Source organism: Salmo trutta, chromosome 35 (assembly GCF_901001165.1).
Source record: "Salmo trutta chromosome 35, fSalTru1.1, whole genome shotgun sequence".
Taxonomy (NCBI): Eukaryota; Metazoa; Chordata; class Actinopteri; order Salmoniformes; family Salmonidae; genus Salmo; species Salmo trutta.
The window spans coordinates 10,969,328-10,991,526 of record NC_042991.1 but is presented as its reverse complement, the minus strand read 5'-3'; positions in this window follow the sequence as shown (position 1 = coordinate 10,991,526).

Genomic DNA, 22,199 nt, shown 5'->3' with positions numbered 1-22,199 from the left:
TTTGTTCTTAACTGACTTGCCTAGTTAAATAAAGGTTTAAAAAAATATTTGGATTGAATGGCAACAAGTGTTGAGGTACAGCCAAACTGTACAATAGTTCCATTTGTTCTTTTACTCCCTGTTGTTCTATTCTGTCCATTGTCTGTGTCTGCATCCAAATGCCACACTACTCCCTATATGTGCCCAAAGTAGCTAGTGCATTACATTGGGAATAGGGTTTCATTTGGGAGGTTATTGTATCCATCATAGGGGATACTGGTGGTGCAGTCATGGACTGTATGGATAGCTCTTCTCACAAAATATGTGATAATCATCAAATGAGAATGGAGATGAAATTGCATTTGAAATTACAGCGGTATTCTTTATCATGTAGTGCAACACATAATGAAATAATAAAGAAGGAGAAAAACGAGGAATGATTACGAGGGTGGGGGAGATGGCAGAGAGAAAGTGAGCGAGGAAGGAAGTGAAAGGGAGAGAGAGAGGGAGAGAAAGAGCAAGGGAGAGAGAGAAGGAAAGAGAATGGAAATAGAAACAGTGAGGGAGGGAGGGAGGCGAGCAGCAATTAGGTGGAGATAAAGGCATGGCAGCAAGGGTGAGACAACCTCAATTATTGCAATAATCCAATTTACAAAAAAAGAATTTAGCGCACAAGAAAACCCGAAACAAGCAGATCCACCAATCCATTTTCCTGACAACAACAAGTGTTGGGGGTCGTGAGTGGGCAGCGGGCCAGCAGCGGGGTGGCGGGGGGTCTCAGGGGGGGTAGCGTCGGGCGTGGCCCCTGCCAGGCAGAGCTAAAAAACAGCACGCTGGCATTTGGGCTGGTAGAGGGGAACACGCGCCTGTCAGCAGCCACATTAACGCTAATTCAACACAACGTATTGCTATTTTTTCATGGAGGTAATGATGTTAATAGCTGGGTTTTAATGCCGTGTGTGCATGGGGAGGCACAGGGAATACTAATTGAGGTTGCGGGGGGTGGGGGGTGTGTGTGTGTGTGGGTGTGTGGTGTGTGGTGTGTGTGTGTGTGTGTGTGTGTGTGTGTGTGTGTGGTGTGTGAGGAGAGAGAGTGTAAGCGTGTCAGCACAGACTAAATTGGTCCTGAATTGTGTCTGTGTGCGTGTCGGTGTGCGGTGTGTGTATTGCTTGGTGTGCTCATATATTTCTGCATATTCAGAACCTCAGTATCAACTATGGCTAGATTCAATACCATATTCCCACTAGCCCTCAGAACTCCTTTGTTGGATAGATAGATGGTACCTTACTAATCCCCTAGAGGAAATGAATTGTCACGGCAGCAACCACCCATAGAGCTTACCTTCACCACATGTGCATGATCACAATAGACAAAAGAAACATCAGTGCCTATCAGGTTGCTGGCGCCTTAATTGGGGAGAACAGGCTCGGTTAATGACTAGAGCGAAATAGGTGGAATGGTATCAAATACATCAAACACATGGTTTCCAGGATGCCATTCCATTTGCTCCGTTCAGACATTATTATGAGCCGTTCTCCGTCAGCAGCCTCCTGTGGTGCCTTAGCCAAAAACGCGAGAAGAAAACCAACAGGTAAAAAGCTAAAGGGAGAGGGGGATAGAGGGAGAGAAAGAGAGGAAATGTAACAATGAAGGACAAGGTCCGTGCTGTAGTTCACAGGGGATAGAGGTGATGAGCTGGCCTTGAGAGGAGCTTAAAGGGCCCAGAGACAGGTGTGTGGAAAGAAGAGTGAAGAGAGGGAGAGCAAGAGAGGAGAGAGAGAGGGGAGAGCAAGAGTGAGAGAGAGAGAGAGAGAGAGAGATGGGAGAGAGGAGAGAGAGAGAGAGATGCGGAGAGAGAGCGAGAGAGAGAGAGAGAGGGAGAGAGATGGAGAGGAGAGGAGAGAGAGAGAGGAGAAGAGAGAAGAGAGAGGAGAGGGAGGAGAGAGGAGGAGGAGAGAGAGAGAGGAGGAGAGAGAGAGTGGAGGAGAGAGAGAGAGGAAGGAGAGGGAGGGAGGGGGGAGGAGAGGAGAGAGAGAGTGACAGAGAGAGATCTAGGGGAGCAGAGATAGGAAGGAGAGAGAGAGAGATGAGAGAGAGGATGGGGGAGAGATGAGAGAGAGGAGAGAGAGAGATGGGGAGAGAGAGAGAGAGAGAGAGATGGGTAGTGAGAGAGAGAGACAGACATAGAGATAGATAGAGAAATAGAAAGAGTGAGAGCTGCTAAGCACCTGGCTAACCACTTAATTAATACCTACCAGAAAATAAACAACTTTTCTTTACCCTCACCACATCATCTTCTTACATGCTGACCAAACCGGCTCCACCCGTGCGTCTGGTGCGCAATCGTACGCGTCCGGTTTGGTTAGCATGTTGTTCCAGAGGTGTAGCTCATTGATAGTTGCAAACCCCACGGGTGTGGTTGACACACAATGGCAACGCCTGAAATGTGTGTGTGTGTGTGTGTGTGTGTGTGTGTGTGTGTGTGTGTGTGTGTGTGTGTGTGTGTGTGTGTGTGTGTGTGTGTGTGTGTGTGTGTACAAATGACAGCAGAATAGGCAATGGGCTGCAAAGAGAACAGTCTTGTTGAGCCCAACACTATGAGCGTGTGTGAAAGTTGCACCCAGAAAGTATCAATCTCCCAGCTTATTGTACACACATCAGCTATATCAGCAGCACTTGAGGAAATGGGGAGACAGTGAATGTTATTACAACACCATCACATTTCATGAGCAGGATCAGAAGAGATACTGCTCAGGGCCCATATTTATTAATTACTGATCTAGGATCAGGTCCCCCACCGTCCATGTAATCTTATTAATGATGATCTGAAAGGCGAAACTAATCAGGACTCATACTATGAGATGCTTTATGAATACGGCCCTGATATGCAACTTGGAATTTAATTTGAGGGGCTAAAATGTGTTGTTCAGATTACAGTTAAGATTGGGAGTGATTGGAATTGATGCACATGTTTTCAAGGTTGCTAGAGGCTGTTGTTATTAAGTATAATCATCAAGGGCTGTAGCTAACAGTAAAGATCTAGCTCTATAACATTTCTCCAGCAGGGTTAAACTTGCACTGTACTCACAGTGAATAAGAAATGACATGCTTAACTTGCTTGCTGGCATTTATCACAAAGCTAATGGGCCTTGTCTGAATTATAGATGAGTGTTGATCAAGAAGAAAGGGGAAAAATAGGTTACCTATGAGGCTGATTAGCACCCAGTGTGTGTGTGTGTGTGTGTGTGTGTGTGTGTGTGTGTGTGTGTGTGTGTGTGTGTGTGTGTGTGTGTGTGTGTGTGTGTGTGTGTGTTTCTCAAGCGCAGTGGCATGCAATACTATGATAATATTCCAATATTCTGGCTTTGATCTGTAATTTATACGTGATGTATGAACACTGACAATGATATAGACCTGCCTTCATCCATTTGTGCACAGATGCATGCACAAACACAAACACCCATCACCCAGATACTAGATGGGGTGATTCAGAGTGATGTGTGTGACCTTGGCCTGATTGTTGGCTGGTTTATTTGGTTAGCTTCCAAATTCTTTGTGGGTCTGTGTGATCTGTGGGAAATATGTGTCTCTAATATAGTTATGCAATTGGCAGGAGGTTAGGAAGCGCAGTTCAGTTTCCACCTCATTTTGTGGGCAGTGGGCACAAAGCCTGTTTACTCTCTCTCGATAGCAAGGCTATGCTCACTTAGTCTGTTCATAGTCAAGGCCTTTCTTAATTTTGTGTCAGTCAAGTGGTCAGGTATTCTGCCACTGTATACTCTCTGTTTAGGGCCAAATAGCATTCAAATTGTGTGTGTTTTTGGTTAGTTCTTTCCAATATGTCAAATAATTGTATTTTTATCCTGTCATAATTTGGTTGGGTCTCTCTTTTTGCCTCTCTGCCGCTCTCTCTCAGTGGTGCATTTCTCCTCACAAATCCTCATTAGCAAAAGGCAGCCAGCCGACCAGGGCAAAAGTGAAGTTCTTGCAGCAGTGATGCAGAAGAAAGGCAATAGTGGGTCAGCAATGGCCATTAAAAGCTCTAATTTCGCATCAAAGGGGGTTCGGCACAGCAGGTAGACAGCAGCAGGGCCAGTAGCTTTAGTTAGCATCGTAGCCTATTAGCATCGTAGCATATTAGCATCATAGCATCCACAAGACCAGCAGGTGGGCAGCTAGCAGGGTGCTAGATGTAGCTTGGCAGCATCCACAGGCCTCCCCACCGATCAGCTGCATAAACCCAGCTAACGGGCGACACAATGATGGGTTAGAGTAGAGCGGGCCACCGCTGGTAAATGTAGAGGAAGGGAGGGATGGAGGGAGCAATGGGGGAGAGAGGGTGGACAGGAGGGTCATGAAGGATAAATAGGCAGGGGGAAAGAACGGTGGGGGAGAGAATGAGGATACATCAGGACCTGGGAGGGGGGTGAATGTATTAGGGCACACACACACACACACACACCCACACTCACCTTACACCCCCCCCCCCCCCACCCCACACACACACACACAGATGGGCACATGCTATGGCAATCACCTTTCCGATGTCCTTGGCACATAAGCCCCACACATTCTCATCCTCCTTATCCCCCTTCTCTGTAAATCTACCCTTACTCTCCTATATCGTTCTTTCAATTCAATTCAATTTCAAGGTGCTTCATTGGCATGACATAACACAAGGTTTGCTTTACAGACTTGGGGGAGCCTCTGTCTCTCTTTTTCTCTATCTCTCCCTGTTTCTCTCTCTCACTCTCTATGTTTCTCTCTCTTTTGAGCTCTCTCTCTCTCTCTCTCTCTCTCTGTCTCAGTTGTTCTTTCTCTACCACTCCACCACTCTCTCTCTCTCCGTTTTGCACTCCATACCTGTACCACCAGACACATACTGTAAGAGCAATCGACCCCTGAGTAACAATATTCTTTCATATTGGCAGAATAATATTGATTTAGAGCTTTTCAACACTTTCTGGGCTTGTCGTAAGACTGAGCTGGAGCATGCTAAGCATGAATGATGGATAGCTCCTTAAACTATACACAGACAGTCTATGTAAGCGTTCATGAGAAGGACTGTTGGAACTTTGAATTTATAGACTGTCTGCTCCCGTGACAATTCTTCCCTGGGCACAGTTGCTTGCGCGTGTATTCATAATCATAAATTCACTGTAATATGATGTATTTATTTTCCTCTTCATCATCATTAATTGCAATGGACTCATTCCCTGTTATTTGTCTGCAGTGTATGAACTCCATGCTATAACAGAGAGAGAGATGGCCGGCAATGGCATAATGGTGAGTAATCACAATTTGATGAGCACAAATCAATTCTCTTCATTAAAATCAAATAGGAGAGAGACACTCAATTAAATGATTACCACATGGAACTACAATAGCAGCTAATGAGAAAAAGGAGCGAAGCAGCTGGTAGACCAGATGAAAGGTGGATACAGTTGAAGTCGGAAGATTATGTAGACTTAGATTGGAGACATTAAAACCCGTTTTTCAACCACTCCACAAATGTCTTGTTAACAAACTACAGTTTTGGCAAGTCAGTTAGGACATCTACTTTGTGCATGACACAAGTAATTTTTCCAACAATTGTTTACAGACAGATTATTTCACTTACAATTCATTGTATCACAATTCCAGTGGTTCAGACGTTTACATACACTAAGTTGACTGTGCCTTTAAACAGCTTGGAAAATTCCAGAAAATGAGGTCATGGTTTTAGAAGCTTCTGATAGGCTAATTGACATAATCTGAGTCAATTGGAGGTGTACCTGTGGATGTATTTCAAGGTCTACCTTCAAACTCAGTGCGTCTTTGCTTGACATCATGGGAAAATCAAAAGAAATCAGCCAAGACCTCAGAAAAAAAATTGTTGACCTCCACAAGTCTGGTTCATCCTTGGGAGCAATTTCCAAATGCCACTTTATTTTAAGAATGTGAAATGTCAGAATAATAGTAGAGAGAATTAATTATTTCAGCTTTTATTTCTTTCATCACATTCCCAGTGGGTCAGAAGTTTACATACTCTCAATTAGTATTTGGTAGCATTGTTTATACTTGCGTACTATTGTTTGTACAGATGAACGTGGTACCTTCAGGCATTTGGAAATTGCTCCCAAGGATGAACCAGACTTGTGGAGGTCTTGGCTGATTCCTTTTGATTTTCCCATGATGTCAAGCAAAGAGGCACTGAGTTAGAAGGTAAGCCTTGAAATACATCCACAGATAAACCTCCAATTGACTCAAATTATGTCAATTAGCTTCTAACGCCATGACATAATTTTCTGTGATATTCCAAGCTGTTTAAAGGCACAGTCAACTTAATGTATGTAAACTTCTTACCTACTGGAATTGTGATACAGTGAATTATAATTGAAATAATCTGTCTGTAAACAATTGTTGGAAAAATGACTTGTGTTATGCACAAAGTAGATGTCCTAACAGACTTGACAAAACTATAGTTTGTTAACAAGAAATTTGTGGAGTGGTTCAAAAATGAGTTTTAATGACTTCAACCTAAGTGTATGTAAACTTTTGACTTCAACTGAATATCAAAGGGTCAGTGATGTAACTATATGTCGTCAGAGGAATAAAGCTGGGATACTATTGGGAATGGAAGCCTCGGCTGGTATTTTGTAATGGGCTACAGGTGGCTGGTGGCAAATTAATTGGGGAGGACAGGCTCATAGTAATGACTGGAATGGAATATATGGAATGGTATCACACACATGGTTTCCATGTGTTTGACACCATTCAATTCACTCCATTCCAGCCCCTCAGCAGCCTCCTGTGTATGTGGTGGCAGGTAGCCTAGTGGTTAGAGAAACAAACCAGCAATTGAATGGTTGCCAGTTTGAGTCCCGGGTCTGATGGGATTTTTTTGGGGGAAGTGAGCTGGCAATGGAGGGTTGCTGGTATCAGAGCACTTAACCCCCCACAAGTACTTCTCCACAGACACCCAGTGTGGCAGCGCCCTGCTCCAACCTATATGTGTGTCTTTTGGAGGAAATGCGGAAGTCAAATTTGGACCTTGGGCATGTGATGTACACAAAATTTATGGTCACAGTTGTGTTAATTTGATGTTTTTTTATATTTAAAAGATCTGCACCTAATTTTTCTACCTACGTAAATATTCTGTTTAAGAATGTGTCCTCCAGACTTTACGTTTGGAAGTTATTTATACCAAGTGTCACTACAAGGTGGAGACGGCGAGATTTGGGAGCTCTGGTTGATGATGTACTTTGACCTTGGTGCCACTTCCTCATTCTGAGTGAAGCTGTCCACGAACCAGTCACCTTATTTGCAGTCTCATCATTTCTCCTGTTTTACAAGTCTGTATTATGTATACATTTATGCACTTTATCGTTACTTCGAAGTAAAATATACGGTCAGTTAGTGGTTTTACTATTTGATGGTTTTGTGAAGTAGTTGTGAGAGTTTGGTGCATGTGCGGCAAGCCACGTTGCTTATCTAGAGGGAAAAAAGGTAGGAATTCATTGACTTTTTGGTTGCCATTTTGTATGTATTTTGTAGCTCCTGTCACTTTTATTTAATATCTCTACGGCTCAATTTCATCATGTACAGTGCATTCGGAAAGTATTCAGACCCCTTGACTTTTTCCACATTTTGTTACGTTACAGCCTTATTCTAAAATGGACCAAAAAATCTGCTCATCAATTCCCATAATAACAAAGCAAAATCATGTTTTTAGAAAAATGTGCAAGTGTATAATTTTTTTTTACCTGAAATATCACATTTATATAAGTGTTCAAACCCTTTACTTAGTACTTTATTGAAGCTGGACAGCTATTTTAAGGTCTCTCCAGAGATGTTCGGTCGGGTTCAAGTCTGGGCTCTGGCAGGGCCACTCAAGGACATTCAGAGACTTGTCCCAAAGCCACTCTTGCGTTGTCTTGGCTGTGTGCTTAAGGTCGTTGTCGTGTTGGAAGATTAACCTTCACCCCAGTCTGAGGTCCTGAGCGTTCTGGAGCAGGTTTTCATCAAGGATCTCTCTGTACTTTGCTCTGTTCATCTGTCCCTCGATCCTGACTAGTCTCCCAGTACATGCCCGGTGAAAAACATCCCCACAGCATGTTTCACCTTAGGGATGCTGCCTGGTTTCCTCCAGACGTGACGCTTGGTATTCACATCCCCACAGCATGCTTCACCTTAGGGATGCTGCCTGGTTTCCTCCAGACATGACGCTTGGTATTCACATCCCCACAGCATGCTTCACCTTAGGGATGGTGCCTGGTTTACTCCAGACGTGACGCTTGGTATTCACATCCCCACAGCATGCTTCACCTTAGGGATGGTGCCTGGTTTACTCCAGACGTGACGCTTGGTATTCACATCCCCACAGCATGCTTCACCTTAGGGATGGTGCCTGGTTTACTCCAGACGTGACGCTTGGTATTCACATCCCCACAGCATGCTTCACCTTAGGGATGGTGCCTGGTTTACTCCAGACGTGACGCTTGGTATTCACATCCCCACAGCATGCTTCACCTTAGGGATGGTGCCTGGTTTACTCCAGACGTGACGCTTGGTATTCACATCCCCACAGCATGCTTCACCTTAGGGATGGTGCCTGGTTTACTCCAGACGTGACGCTTGTTATTCACGCCAAAGAGTTCAATCTTGGTTTCATCAGACCAGAGAATCTTGTTTCTCATGGTCTGAGAGTCCTTTAGGCACCTTTTGGAAAACTCCATGCAGGCTGTCATGTGCCTTTTACTGAGGAGTGGCTTCCGCCTGGCCACTCTACCATAAAGGCCTGATTGGAGGAGTGCTGCAGAGATGGTTGTCCTTCTGGAACATTCTCCCATCTCCACAGAGGAACTCTAGAGCTCTGTCAGAGTGACCATCGGGTTCTTGGTCACCTCCCTGACCAAGGCCCTTCTCCCCTGATTGCTCAGTTTGGCCGGGTTGCCTTGGTGGTTCCAAACTTCTTCCATTTAAGATTGATGGAGGCCACTGTGTTTTTGGGGACCTTCAATGGTGCAGACATTTTTTGGTACCCTTCCCAAGAGCTGTGCCTTGACACAATACTGTCTCTGAGCTTTGTGGACAATTCCTTCAACCTGATGGATTGATTTTTGCTCTGACATGCAATAGTAAACTGTGGGAGCTTATATAGACAGGTGTATGCCTTTCCAAATCATGTCCAATCAATAGAATTTACCACATGTGGACTCCAATGAAGTTGTAGAAACATCTCAAGGATGATCAATGGAAACAGGATGCACCTGAGCTCAATTTTGAGTCTCATAGCAAAGGGTCTGAATACTTATGTAAATTTATAATTTTTTATACATTTGCAAAAATGTCTACACCTGTTTTCGCTTTGTTATTATGGGGTATTGTGTGTAGATTGATGAGGGAAAAAAATAATTTCATCTTACAGCCTTAATTTTAGGATAAGGCTGTAATGTAAAAAAATGTGGAAAAAGGCAAGTGGTCTGAATACTTCCCAAATGCGCTATATATGTGAGGGGCAATTTTTGGATGAAATTATTATTTTTGATACCAAAAGAAAAAGGAAAATCCAAAATAAATATTTAGAAAATATGTTTAATAGATTCTGAACGAATCTGTCCACGAACCGTCATCTTATTTCCAGTCGCATCATTTTTCCTGTTTTACAGGATACTATTATCTGTTGACGTGGTCCTAAGCCGGGACCTGTTACATGTACAATTGACGATGTTAAACTTCATCTTGAGTGGCCCTGTCTGGCTAAAGGGGGTGTCTGTGCAAAAGAAGCCATACTTACATTCTAAATAGTAGGCATTTTGGTTTTGCGAAAATATAAAGTTTTATAGTATGTTAAATTTCCCAAATGTTGTGTGGTTTAAATGCCAGGATATCATACTAATTTCGGCTTTCATCTAGAATTTGCTCTATACCCACGCTGATAATCAGATAAGGGGTTGCGCTAAGAAAAAAAACAAATGGCGGGATATTTGTTGCTTGCTGCAATCATTTTTATAAACAGAACGTTCAAAATAGTATGTAGTACGATTAGTACACAGTATGTTGTTTTAGTAAGTAGTAGCCTAGACAGATTTCAGACACTGCCAATCTCTGTGCTGACCTTGGGTCTTCCATTCAGCAGCCCACTGTCTGTGACAGAGGTGACAGGGTCAGAGAGGAGATACAGGGAGAAAGATGGGGGTTTCATTAGACTACTTGGCACTGGGGTCTCACGTCTCAAACGCCTACAACGTCATCGCACAAAACACTACCGTTTCTGTCAAGCCGCCTACGAGTACAATTTGATGCATACGTTCGATAAATCCAACGTATGCACCACACAGAACGCACTGCAGCTGCCCCTGCAATGCAATGCTGCAAGGCAAACGCAGCGTTCCATTGGAAATGAATGAATTTCCAGTGGATCAAAACGCAATGACGCCGTAGGTGTGATTGAGGCATCAGGCACTGGCTGGTGAGACTGGACTCGAGTACTGTAGGCTATCATTAAGTTATTGGTTGGTATTTGTCATTCTACTGTCAGATCCAGGGTAATCACAGGCCACAGGGTACAGAGAGAAAGGCACGAGCACACACGCACACACAAACAATATAGCTTATAGCAATAACTTTCCAGCAATGTCCTTGAAATTTATGGCACGCAACACCTAGTATGATATAAATCTAGCTTTGATCTAATCTTAAAGCTCAGTTCAACGTTAACAACCTGCTATCCCCCATCAACTGCTCACCAATCAGAACAATGGAAAGGGCTATATGAAGCTTGAAACCCCCACTCGTAAACCGTTTTACTGACCAATGCAAATCAAATCAAAGTTTATTGGTCGCTTACACAGATTTGCAGGTGTTATCCAAGTGCACCGAAATGCTTGTGCTTCTAGCTCCAACAGTGCAGTAATACCTAGCAATAAAAACCAAAAAACAACACACACATAATCCCACAAAATAATTACAACAAATTAAGAAATTATGACCGAATATAAAAATACACTACATGACCAAAGGTATGTGGACGAACATCTCATTCCAAAATCATGGGCAATAATATGTAGTTGGTCCCCCCTTTCCTGCTATATCAGCCTAAAATTCTGAGAAGGCTTTCCAGTGGATGTTGGAACATTGCTGTGGGGACTTGCTTCCATTCAGCCACGAGAGCATTGGTGAGGTCAGGCACTGATGTTGGGCGATTAGGCCTGGCTCGCAGTCACCGTTCCAATCCATCCCAAAGGCATTTGATGAGGTTGAAGTCAGGGATCAATGCAGGCCGTTCAAGTTCTTCCACACTGACAAACCATTTCTGTACAGACCCCGCTTTGTGCACAGGGGAATTGTCATGCTGAAACAGGAAAGGGCCTTCCCCAAACTATTGCCACAAAGTTGGAAGCACAGAATTGTTGAGAATTTTAAGGGTTGTCCACATACTTTTGTATATATAATGTATATACACATATAATGGTTTGTAAAGACAACATGGACAGTATATGACAGAAAAGGTGTGTACAGCTGTAGTTGTATATAATGAGCCATGACTAAAATACTGTATACAGTATACATATAAAGTGCGTAAAACAGTATGTAAACATTATTAAAGTGACCAGTATTCAATGACAACTGCATGTACATAAGGCTGCAGTCTCTAAGGTGCAGGGTAGAGTACCGGGTGGTAGCTGGCTAGAACAGTGACTAAGGTTCAGGGCAGGGTACAGTCTGATGGCCTAGAGATAGAAGCTGTTTCTCAGTCTCTCGGTCCCAGCTTTGATGCACCTGTATTGTCTCCGCCTTCTATATAGTAGCGGGGTGAACAGGACGTGGCCTTGATGATCTTCTTGGCCTTCCTGTGACACGGGGTGCTGTAGATGTCCTGGAGGGCAGGAAGTGTGCCACTGGTGATGCGTTGAGCTGACTGTACCACCCTCTGGAGAGCCCTGCGGTTGCGGATGGTGCAACTGCAATACCAGGCGACAATACAGCCCAACAGGATGCTCTCAAAGGTCCATATGTTCTTGAGGGTCTTAGGGGCCGAGAAATATTTCTTCAGCCTCCTAAGATTGAAGTGGCGCTGTTGCGCTTTCTAACCATGCGGTCTGTGGGAAGGGACCATTTCAGGTTGTCAGTGATGTGCACGCCAAGAAACTTGAAGCTTTGACCCTCTCCACTGTGCCTCCGTTGATGTGGATGGGAGCATGCTCTCTCTGCTGTCTCCTGTTGTCCACGATCAGCTCCTTCGTTTTGTTGACATTGAGGAAGAGATTTTTTTCCTGGCACCACTCTGCCAGGGCTCTCACCTCCTCCCTATAGGCTGTCTCATCGTTGTTGGTAATCGGGCCTACCACTGCAAACTCTGAGTTGGAGACATGCTTGGCCACGCAGTCATGGGCGAAAAGGGAGTACAGGAGGGGGCTAAGCACGCATCCCTGTGGGGCCCCCGTGTTGAGGATCAGTGTGGCAGAGGTGTTGTTGCCTACCTTCACCATTTGGGGTCGACCCAGTTGCACATAGAGAGGTTTAAACCTAGGGCACTGAGCTTAGTGATGAGCTTGGAGGGCACTATGGTGTTGAAGGCTGAGCTGTAGTTGATGAACAGCATTCTTACATAGGTATTTCTCTTGTCCAGGTGGGATAGGGCAATGTGCAGTGCAATGGCGATTGCGTCGTCCGTGGATCTGTTGGGGTGATATGTGAATTGTAATGGGTCTAGGGTGTCGGGTAAGGTGGAGGTAATATGGTCCTTCACTAGCCTCTCAAAGCACTTCATAATGACAGAAGTGAGTGCTAGAGGGCGATAGTAATTTAGTTCAGTTACCTTCGCTTTCTTGGGTACAGGAACAATGGTGAACATTTTGAAGCAAGCGGGGACAACAGACTGGGATATGGAGAGATCGCATATGTCCGTAAACACTCCAGCCAACTGGTCTGCACATGCTCTGAGGACGTGGCTTGGGATGCCGCCTGGGCCGGCAGCTTTGTGGGGGTTAACAATAACTTAAATGACTTCTCACGTTGGCCATGGAGAATGAGAGCACAGGGTCCTCGTGAGCGTCGAGGACCCACATCGGCTGCTCGATGTTGTTTTCCTCGAAGCGGGGAACAAGGTGTTTAGCTCGTCCAGGAGCGAGGCGTTGATGTCCGTGATGTGGCTGGCTTTCCCTTGATAATCCATGATTGTCTAGAGTCCCTGCCTCATACGTCTCGTGTCTGAGCCATTGAATTGCGACTCCACTTTGTCCCTGTGCTGTCGTTTTGCCTCTTTGTTTGCCTTGCACAGATTGTTCCTGGTCTGTTTGTAAACGTATATGTATCACCTTGCCATGATTTAAATGTGGTGGTTTTGTGTGAATGCTGCAATCTATCTATGGTGATTGGTTTGGATACGTTCTAATAAGACCCGGAACATTTCCAAGTCCACGTAATCAAAACAATCTTGAAGCATAGATTCCGATTGGTCAGACCAACGTTGAACAGTCCTCACCATGGAAGCTTCCTGTTTAAGTTTCTGCCCACAGGTGGGGAGGAGCAGAATGGAAGCGTGATCTGATTTGTCGAAGGGAGGGCAGGGGAGGGCCTTCTAGCCGTCCCGGAAGGAAGAGTAGCAATGATCCAGGGTCCGTGTTGCGTGTGTAGCACAGGAGATGTGTTGATCGAATTTTAGTAGAGTTTTGTCAGATTTCCTTTATTAAAGTCCCAAGCTAAATAAATACATGTATTTTTCACGGAGAGTTCTTTCTTCCTGTCGGCACAAAGGGCAGAGAACCTCGCTGGCTGAATGGATGGGAACAATACATCCGGAGAGAGCCATGAATCCAGAGTATATTACAGTCCCTGATGTCTCTCAGGAAGGAGTCACAAACCTTTATCTGATCTCAAGGTTAGACTGATGGGCTGACAAAGGGATGTTAGTCATAACACACTGGACAAAAACTGGTTTAATCAACATTGTTTCCACGTTATTTCAACCTCAAAAATTGATGTGATGATGTTGAATCAATGTGGAAAACGAATTGATTTTGCAAAAAGTCATCAACATAAGGGCATTTCGTATTTTTTTTACCCAACTTTTAAGCAAAAGCCAATGACATGTTGAAAGGTTTTGTTGATTTCAAGTTGAATTCAAGTGAGTTGACTACTCAACCAAATGTAAATCAAAACTAGACGTTGAACTGACATCTGTGCCCAGTCGGGAGGCTTTTATTTCTGTGTGTGTATGTGTGTGTATGGGTATGTTTGTGTGTGTGTATCTGCGTGCACATGTCTTTCCGTGCATGTGTGTGCATGCGTACGTGCACACTATAGATTTATTTAAAAAATGTACTATACAGTAGATGACTGCAATTATCTTGACATTATGATTGGATGAAAGTGCTCCTGCAGATTTTCTGACCAAGACTAATTTGTTAGAAAGTGTCACCCAGATCTGCACAGATGAGTCAAACTCAAAGGTAGATAGGTTTTTTCCTGTCAAATTTATTCAAGATGACAAAAGAACAAAAACAAATGTTTGCATGGATTTGAGAAATGGTTGACTTGCGAACCCAGTCAGCTTGACAGTTGTTAAAAATACCGGACTTTTACTTCAATGTTACCTAGGCTTTCACCACTCTAGACAAACCGACCTTGGAAGCACAACACTGTACAGATACACACCATGCAATTCAGTTTGACAGTTTTGATCATTTCTGAGTTTTATTTCAACGTTACCTCTGCTTTTGCCTCAACGATTCCAGATGACCCAGCTCTCAGACTGTCACACCCTGATCTGTTTCACCTGTCTTGTGCTTGTCTCCTATTCCTCCCCATTATCCCCTGTGTATTTATACCTGCGTTTTCTGCTTGTCTGTTGGCAGTCCGTCTTTTTTGTTGTTGTCAGGTCTTAACAGCGTGTTTCCCGTTTCTTAAGTTCTTGTTTTCTAGTCTTCCCGGTTCTGAACTTTCTGCCTGCCCTGATCCTGAGCCTGCCTGCCATTCTCTGCCTTGGATTAGGAATGTCTGCCTGCCCTCGACCTGCCCTTTGCCCTTTGTTATAATAAATATTCTGAGAAACGAACCAGCCGCCTCCTGTGTCTGCCTCTGGGTCATATCCTGAGACAGACGCAACCGTGTACACTTCCACAGGGACAGACTGGGACCAGAAACCGGCCCACAAAACTCTAACACACTGGACCGTTTACCCCCTCAAGGCCCATACACAACATGCAACCCTACAGAAAATCTTCAGCATAGTTATAACCCCACTCCCCTTCGAAGCCACTGAACCGTCGCCACAACTGTATAGTTAGACCCCCACTGTGTTCCAACCAATTTGCAACCCACTAAACCTCCGACTCTAATCAACAGGGAAAGGGATATGAACTGCATCAATCAATCAATCAAATGTATTTATAAAGCCCTTTTTACATCAGCCGATGTCACAAAGTGCTATACAGAAACCCAGCCTAAAAGCAAGCAATGCAGATGTAGAAGCCCGACTTAGCATGGGGCTAAGCGGGACTGAGGGGAATATTTAGTGTAATGATCCAATGTGTGTCTAATGAAGAGACCCGATGAGTAGGGGGTCATGTTCCAGTTAGTTCATTGGATCATTAATGAGTGTGTTTGTGCGTGTACATGTATGTGCATGTGTGCGTATGCGTGTGTGTGTGTGTGTGTGTGTGTGTGTGTGTGTGTGTGTGTGTGTGTGTGTGAGTGTGGTCCGTTTTTGCCTCAGAAGAGTTCCCTTCTATCTCTCTTTGTTCTTTCCTCTCATTTCCCTCACTGCCCTCCCTCTTTCCCTCCATCGCTCTTACGCTCTTTCCATTCAACCCTCCCTCTTTTTCTCCATCTCCATATCTCCCTCCTTTCTCTTCTCAATCCATCTCTCCATCTCCGATACAGACATGCATTCAGAGATAGTGTTTTTTCAATTAGAAACGTGTTCGCCTGAGTGTAGGACTGTTGATCCGAACGATAATGTTACCACAAATCGTAGTGTGAGCAGAATGTTTTTCATACGTTTTTTCTTAAATTTAATCTTTTTAAAACAGAGATGTGTTTATTATTGAGAGAGTGGAAAATGATTTGCATATCACATACTAATATAATAATAATTTGGTGGGTGGTTATATCGGTCTTACTTCACACATGTAGAAGTGTGTTTTATTACGCATTTGTGAATTGGAATTTTTTTGCATATCCCAACTCTCCCTGAGACATGGGGTCACGGCAAGGGTCTGCCACTCGTGGGAATTGGTCTACATGGATAGGGCTAAATAGAAATGATTCTTACAGAAGAACTATAAGATGCATAAGCAGGTAGCAATTGACAGGGAGAACAATTAGGTGATTATGGGAAAGTTATTAGACCAAACTTGAGGACACCGGACACAAGACTGAATCGTAACATTAAACTGTTGATTTTATCTGCATTCTACATTTACTGAACTTTTGCCAAATTTGTTGATAACAAAACCTGAAAATACTCTGGATACATTCAGTAACATGATACGAATATTCCTGGTAAATGTGGGGTAGGTTCAACATAACACAAAAAAATGACAAGGGTTTGAGTGAGAGGACTAACTGGTGTCTCCACGTGGCCACCCACCTCTCCAAAGTGTGCACAGTTCGTAAGCAATTCCAACACACTTTTATGACTCAAAGAAGATTCTTCAAGTATAGGGTGGATCGTGAATCCATTTTAAATCTCAGTCTGGGTCAGGGTGGGCATCATTTGAAAGCTTGTTCTATTGCCAACATGACTAGCTAAGTTATACAATTAGATTTTGCAGTGTGAGGATTTCACAAGGCAATACAGAGAAACAGATTGTGATTTTGGTGCATATAGAAAGGAGTCATTTTCTTCACAATAGACAAACAGGCTCATTCTGTTCAAGGTATGACGCTATGTCATCTTGTAACTGTACATCAAACATAGTGATCATAAATGTTGACACTGTATATGGCATGAGTTTTATGATTTGGGAATGTGAAGTGCACATTTGGACTCACGGTTGTTTGGCTTGCTTGTATGACATTCAAGTGGTATTTATTATAATCCTCAACTTTTCATCTTCTCAGTCCTCTTAATTTACAGCATTTCCTCCACTCAGACAGCAAAATATGTACGAAAGTTGCCCAATTAGCGGGAGGGAATGGGGGTAATTCCTTGTCGCGGGCTGAGCTCAAGTTCAGAACGGCTATCAATCAAAACCCAAACACAGCTGTGAAGCGTAGACCCTGAGATCTGACATCATTTATAGCGTAGTAGCTTTTATTGGTTTCTCGCGGACATAAACTGAATTTTATACCAATTTACAATCATAACTTCAATCATATATAATTATCCAATAGTAAAATCCTAAACCAGCAAATCACTTCATATAATACAATGTTAAAATATGCAATATATACAAAACAACAATACTACAACAACAAGGTTTGGGGTGGAGGTTTAGAAAATACATATTTAGAGTTCTTAATAGGAAGGCATTTCTAAGGCCCCTGGGCTATATGGTGTCTGTGTTGATCAGTTTTAGTGTGGAATGGGAGAGTTCTGATAGCAGCCGGTGCGTGTCATGGGACTGTTCCGTTTATGGCTGTTGCGGGTTGCCCATCCAGTAATCTGCTGTCTGTTTGGGGGAAGCCAGTCTTCAAACTAGGAGCTCTGCAGAGATTGAGCAAATGTCAGGCAGATCTGCTCCCGTCTGCTCTCCGAGGACATTATTCTGAGGGTTTCCCGGTAGCTGGTGTACGACACATCCAGAATTTATCTGGAGGATCTCTTCTGGACACACTCCAGCTGAGTGGTCAGGGTTTGAGGGAGGCCAGGGTGCCAGGCAGGGACAGTATACTCCAGAAGTGGTCTTATGTAGCCAATGGCTAGTACTGTAGGTCTGCTGTGGTTACCAAGAAGTGCTTAATGCACTTGAGGAGGTCATGGTGTCAACCTGGCTGTTGCAGGAAGACACTGCACCCTGACACTGTTGATGAAGAGGGGTGGTGCAGGGGTTTAGAGAATGTGACATGCATCAGTACACGTTTATTTTCATTGGTAGCATGTTACAGTACAGCCACTGCATTCCAATTTAGGTTTTTATCAGTGCTCAAATCTGCCATTTTCAACCCACATACAGGTACAAGTGTAAAGGGCTAAGTACCTTGCTCAAGGACACATTTCCAGATTTTTCACCTTGTCGGTTTTGGGATTCGAACAGGCCCAACACTCTAACTGCTAGGCTAATTGCTGTGCATGCTGTAGGCCTATCTTTCGTAACCTTCTCTTTGCTGCCTGTGTGATGTGTGCTCTGAAACGTGAAGCTCACACAAGCTTGATTAATTCATAAGGTTTTCTTTCTCTAAAGACGAAATAGACCATTTACATTTGCAAGAGGAAAGCTACACATTTTCCCGGTGTGAAAAGAGTGCTAAAGTGGATTAGAAAGAGTCTTAAAGTTCACCTTTTAGTTAACCCCAGTAAAGACACGCACACGCACACGCACACACACACAGACACACACACACGCACACGCACACGCACACACACACAGACACACACACACGCACACGCACACACAGACACACACACACACACACACACACAGACACACACACACGCACACACAGACACACACACACACACACACACACACACACACACACACACACACACACACACACACACACACACACACACACACACACACACACACACACACACACAAGATTGTAGTAACAGTGTGTGGGTTGGTACCCTGTGGGGAGGTCGCTCTGATAGAGGGTGTTACGTTCCTCCCTGAGGGCCGTGAGGAGCGATGCTCAGACACAGTAACAAATCAATACCCCAATACACCTGTCAGGATGTGATTAAACTCTCAGAGTCCCCCCCCCCCACACACACCCTCCTGGAATTTGGCAGAGGGCAGGAACTGTGAGAGTGGAAGAGTCAAAGGCCCAAAGAAAGGTTATGACACAGTGTGAAGTTTACCCTAGGGTTTATTGGGCCACGGTAACATCAACCTCTAGAGAGACACGATTATCAGCATGAACAACCCCAGACTGTCCTTGTGCTGTTGAAACCTTCTGTACCCTACAGAAAATAGAATAGAAGTAGCCTACAGTACTTACAGTATTAATGTGCACCAAGGAATTATATTTCTCAGAATCAACTTTGTCCATAGTATCTGTTGCCTGCAGTTATGGCAAATGTCTCCATTGTGTTGGTATATACACTGAGTGTACAAAAAATGAGGAACACCTTCCTAATATTGAGTTGCACACCCTTTTGCCCTCAGAACAGCCTCAATTCTTCGGGCATGGACTCTACAAGGTGTCAAAAGCGTTCCACAGGGATGTTGGCCCATGTTGACCCCAATGCTTGCCACAGTTGTCAAGTTGGCTGGATGTCCTTTGGGTGGTGGACCATTCTTGAAGCACACGGGAAAATGTTGAGCATGAAAAACCCAGCAGGGTTGGATTTCTTGACACACTCAAAATTCAAAATGCACTCGCACATCTGAGCTATCTTCGTCGCAGGTGCATGGTGACAGGTGAATAAGACGAGAAAAAAGAAGAAGTCCGCACACTGCTCTTGATAGTATCACTGCTCTTTAAAAAGCTTTAGCTATCAGCCTCAAGGCCTCCGTCTGAGTTTTCTAAATTAGCACCCTTAGGTAGACATAGCCCCACCCACATCCGTTCCATGCATCGAATGGGGTTGGAGTCAAGGGAAAACAAATAAGTGCTACCAAATATAACAATGTGCATTTCATAAATATTCAAATAAAGTGTGTACATAAAACGTATTAAACACGTCTGTAAAACCACAATGAGGACATCGGCCTACCAAGCAAGTTTTCATATATCATTGGGTACAGCGCAAGAAAAACAGAGTAATCTGAAATGGGGGGCATAATTCCTATTCTCATTCACAACATAACATACACAGGCATTTCATCATTAAGACCTTGAGGAAATAATGTCTGGAGGGTGAAAATACATTATTTATATCACCTCCCCTGTCTGATATCTTAACTTTCTCTATTCCACAAAATCTAAAAGGTAGAAATGTCATGTTTTAGGTCATTAAAATGTACTGCGACTGGATAATTCCTGTCCTTTCTCCTGATTGAACTTTTATGTTGACTGATTCTCTCTTTGAGAGAACGAGAGGTTTTACCTACATAACACAGCCCACATGGACATTTAATCATGCAGATAACGTGGGTGGTGGAGCACGTAATAATGTCATTTATTTGGAACCGTTTTCCTGTATGTGGGTGGCAGAAATATTCACACTTCATCATATTGTTGCACAGTGCGCAACCTCTGCATTTATAGCTACCATTCGGAAGAGGGCGTAAAAGAGCCTGGCTGATTTTCTTTTGTGGCTGGCTGTTGGCATGGACCAATTTATCGCGGAAATTGTGACCTCTCCTATATACAATAAGTGGTGGATTCCTAAATTGAGCTGGCAAACCTGGGTCCGATGTACTTGACACACTCAAACCGGTGGGCCTGGGCCTTGCACTTACTACCATCTCCCCTTCAAAGGCACTTAAATGTTTTGTCTTGCCCATTCACCCTCTGAATGGCACGCATACACAAACCATGTCTCAATTGTTTCAAGGTTTAAAAAACCTTATTTAATTGAAGTGGATTTAACAAGTCACGTCAACAATGGATCATAGCTTTCACCTGGTCAGTCTACGTCATGGAAAGAGCAGGTGTCCTGAATGTTTTGTACACTCAGTGTACACTTGTGTCGCGCCCTGATCTGTTTCACCTGTCTTGTGCTTGTCTCCACCCCCCACCAGGTGTCTCATATTTTTTCCCATTATCCCCTGTGTATTTATACTTGCGTTTTCTGTTTGTCTGTCGCCAGTTCGTCTTGTTTTGGCAGGTCTTACCAGTGTGTTTCCCGGGTTCGCCCGTGCTCTAGTTTTCTAGTCTTCCCGGTTCAGACCTTTCTGTTTGCCCTGACCCTGCTTGCCGTTCTGTCCCTTTTTGACTCGGAGTACGAACCTCTGCCTGCCCTGGACCTGCCGTTTTGCCTGCCCCTTGGTTATAATAAATATACTGAGAACCAAACCATTCGCCTCCTGTATCTGCATCTAGGTCATACTGGGCTCCCGAGTGGCGCAGCAGTCTAAGACGCTGTGTCTCAGCACAAGGGGCGTCACTACAGTCCCTGGTTCGAATCCAGGCTGTATCACATCCGGCTGTGATTGGAGTTCCATAGGGCAGTGCACAATTGGCCTACCATCGCCGGGGTAGGCCGTCATTGTAAATAAGAGTTTGTTCTCAACTGACTTTCCTAGTAAAATAAAAATATCCTGAGTCGTGATATTATGTCTGGTACAGTGGTACTCAATGGGCTGAGAACACTATGGCAACTAAACACTCAATGGCAAGAAACGAATCAAAAAGCAATCAGCAGTGGCTTGCCGGTGACTGATCTAGCGTGGCGTGGCCATTCATTATGTAAATCCTACCAACCTGGTTTTAAGGCCCTAATTTCTTTACAAATTACCCCCTCAATTGGCCGTAGAAACAACAAGATTAATATTGGACAGTTGCCATGGAAACAGGTCATGTAAAATCCATTTTAGAATGTCCGTGTGTGTGTGTGTGTGTGTGTGTGTCGAGTTCCTTGCTACAATCAACAGGTCTGTAGAGCTGAATCAGTGTTTGGGTTCCAAATGGAGCAGTAAATTAGATTTGTAAATAGGTTGACATCAGACAATATGTCATGGTTGTCTGGCAATGTCATGTTGTGTGTTTACAGTGCTAGATTGGGTATTGAAGCAGAAGTATTACATGGGGTTATTGATATTGCAGCTGCAGTTGGATCTTATTGTGAACATAGCCGTGGGAAGTAGGGGTGCTGGAGGTGCTGCAGCACCCTCTGATAAATCGTCATACATTTGCCATAACAGACGCACAAATATCATACCCTGCAAAAATGTGAATCTCCCCTGTTATTGTAATGGTGAGAGGTTAGCATGTCTTGGGGTTATAATATTTGCGCGTCTAACTTTCTATCATCTATCATTATTCCCGATAAATTCAGGATTATACATAATCATGGTAGCATCCACATTAATGTAGAAGTGTTTAGAGACATATTGTATTCTTATTTACAATAAAGTGACTCTGAAATGACACAATACATTATTCATCATGAATTTCTATTGGGCATACAATAATCTGAAACACAACCAAAATTAGTTGTTGTATAATTTCAAATCCA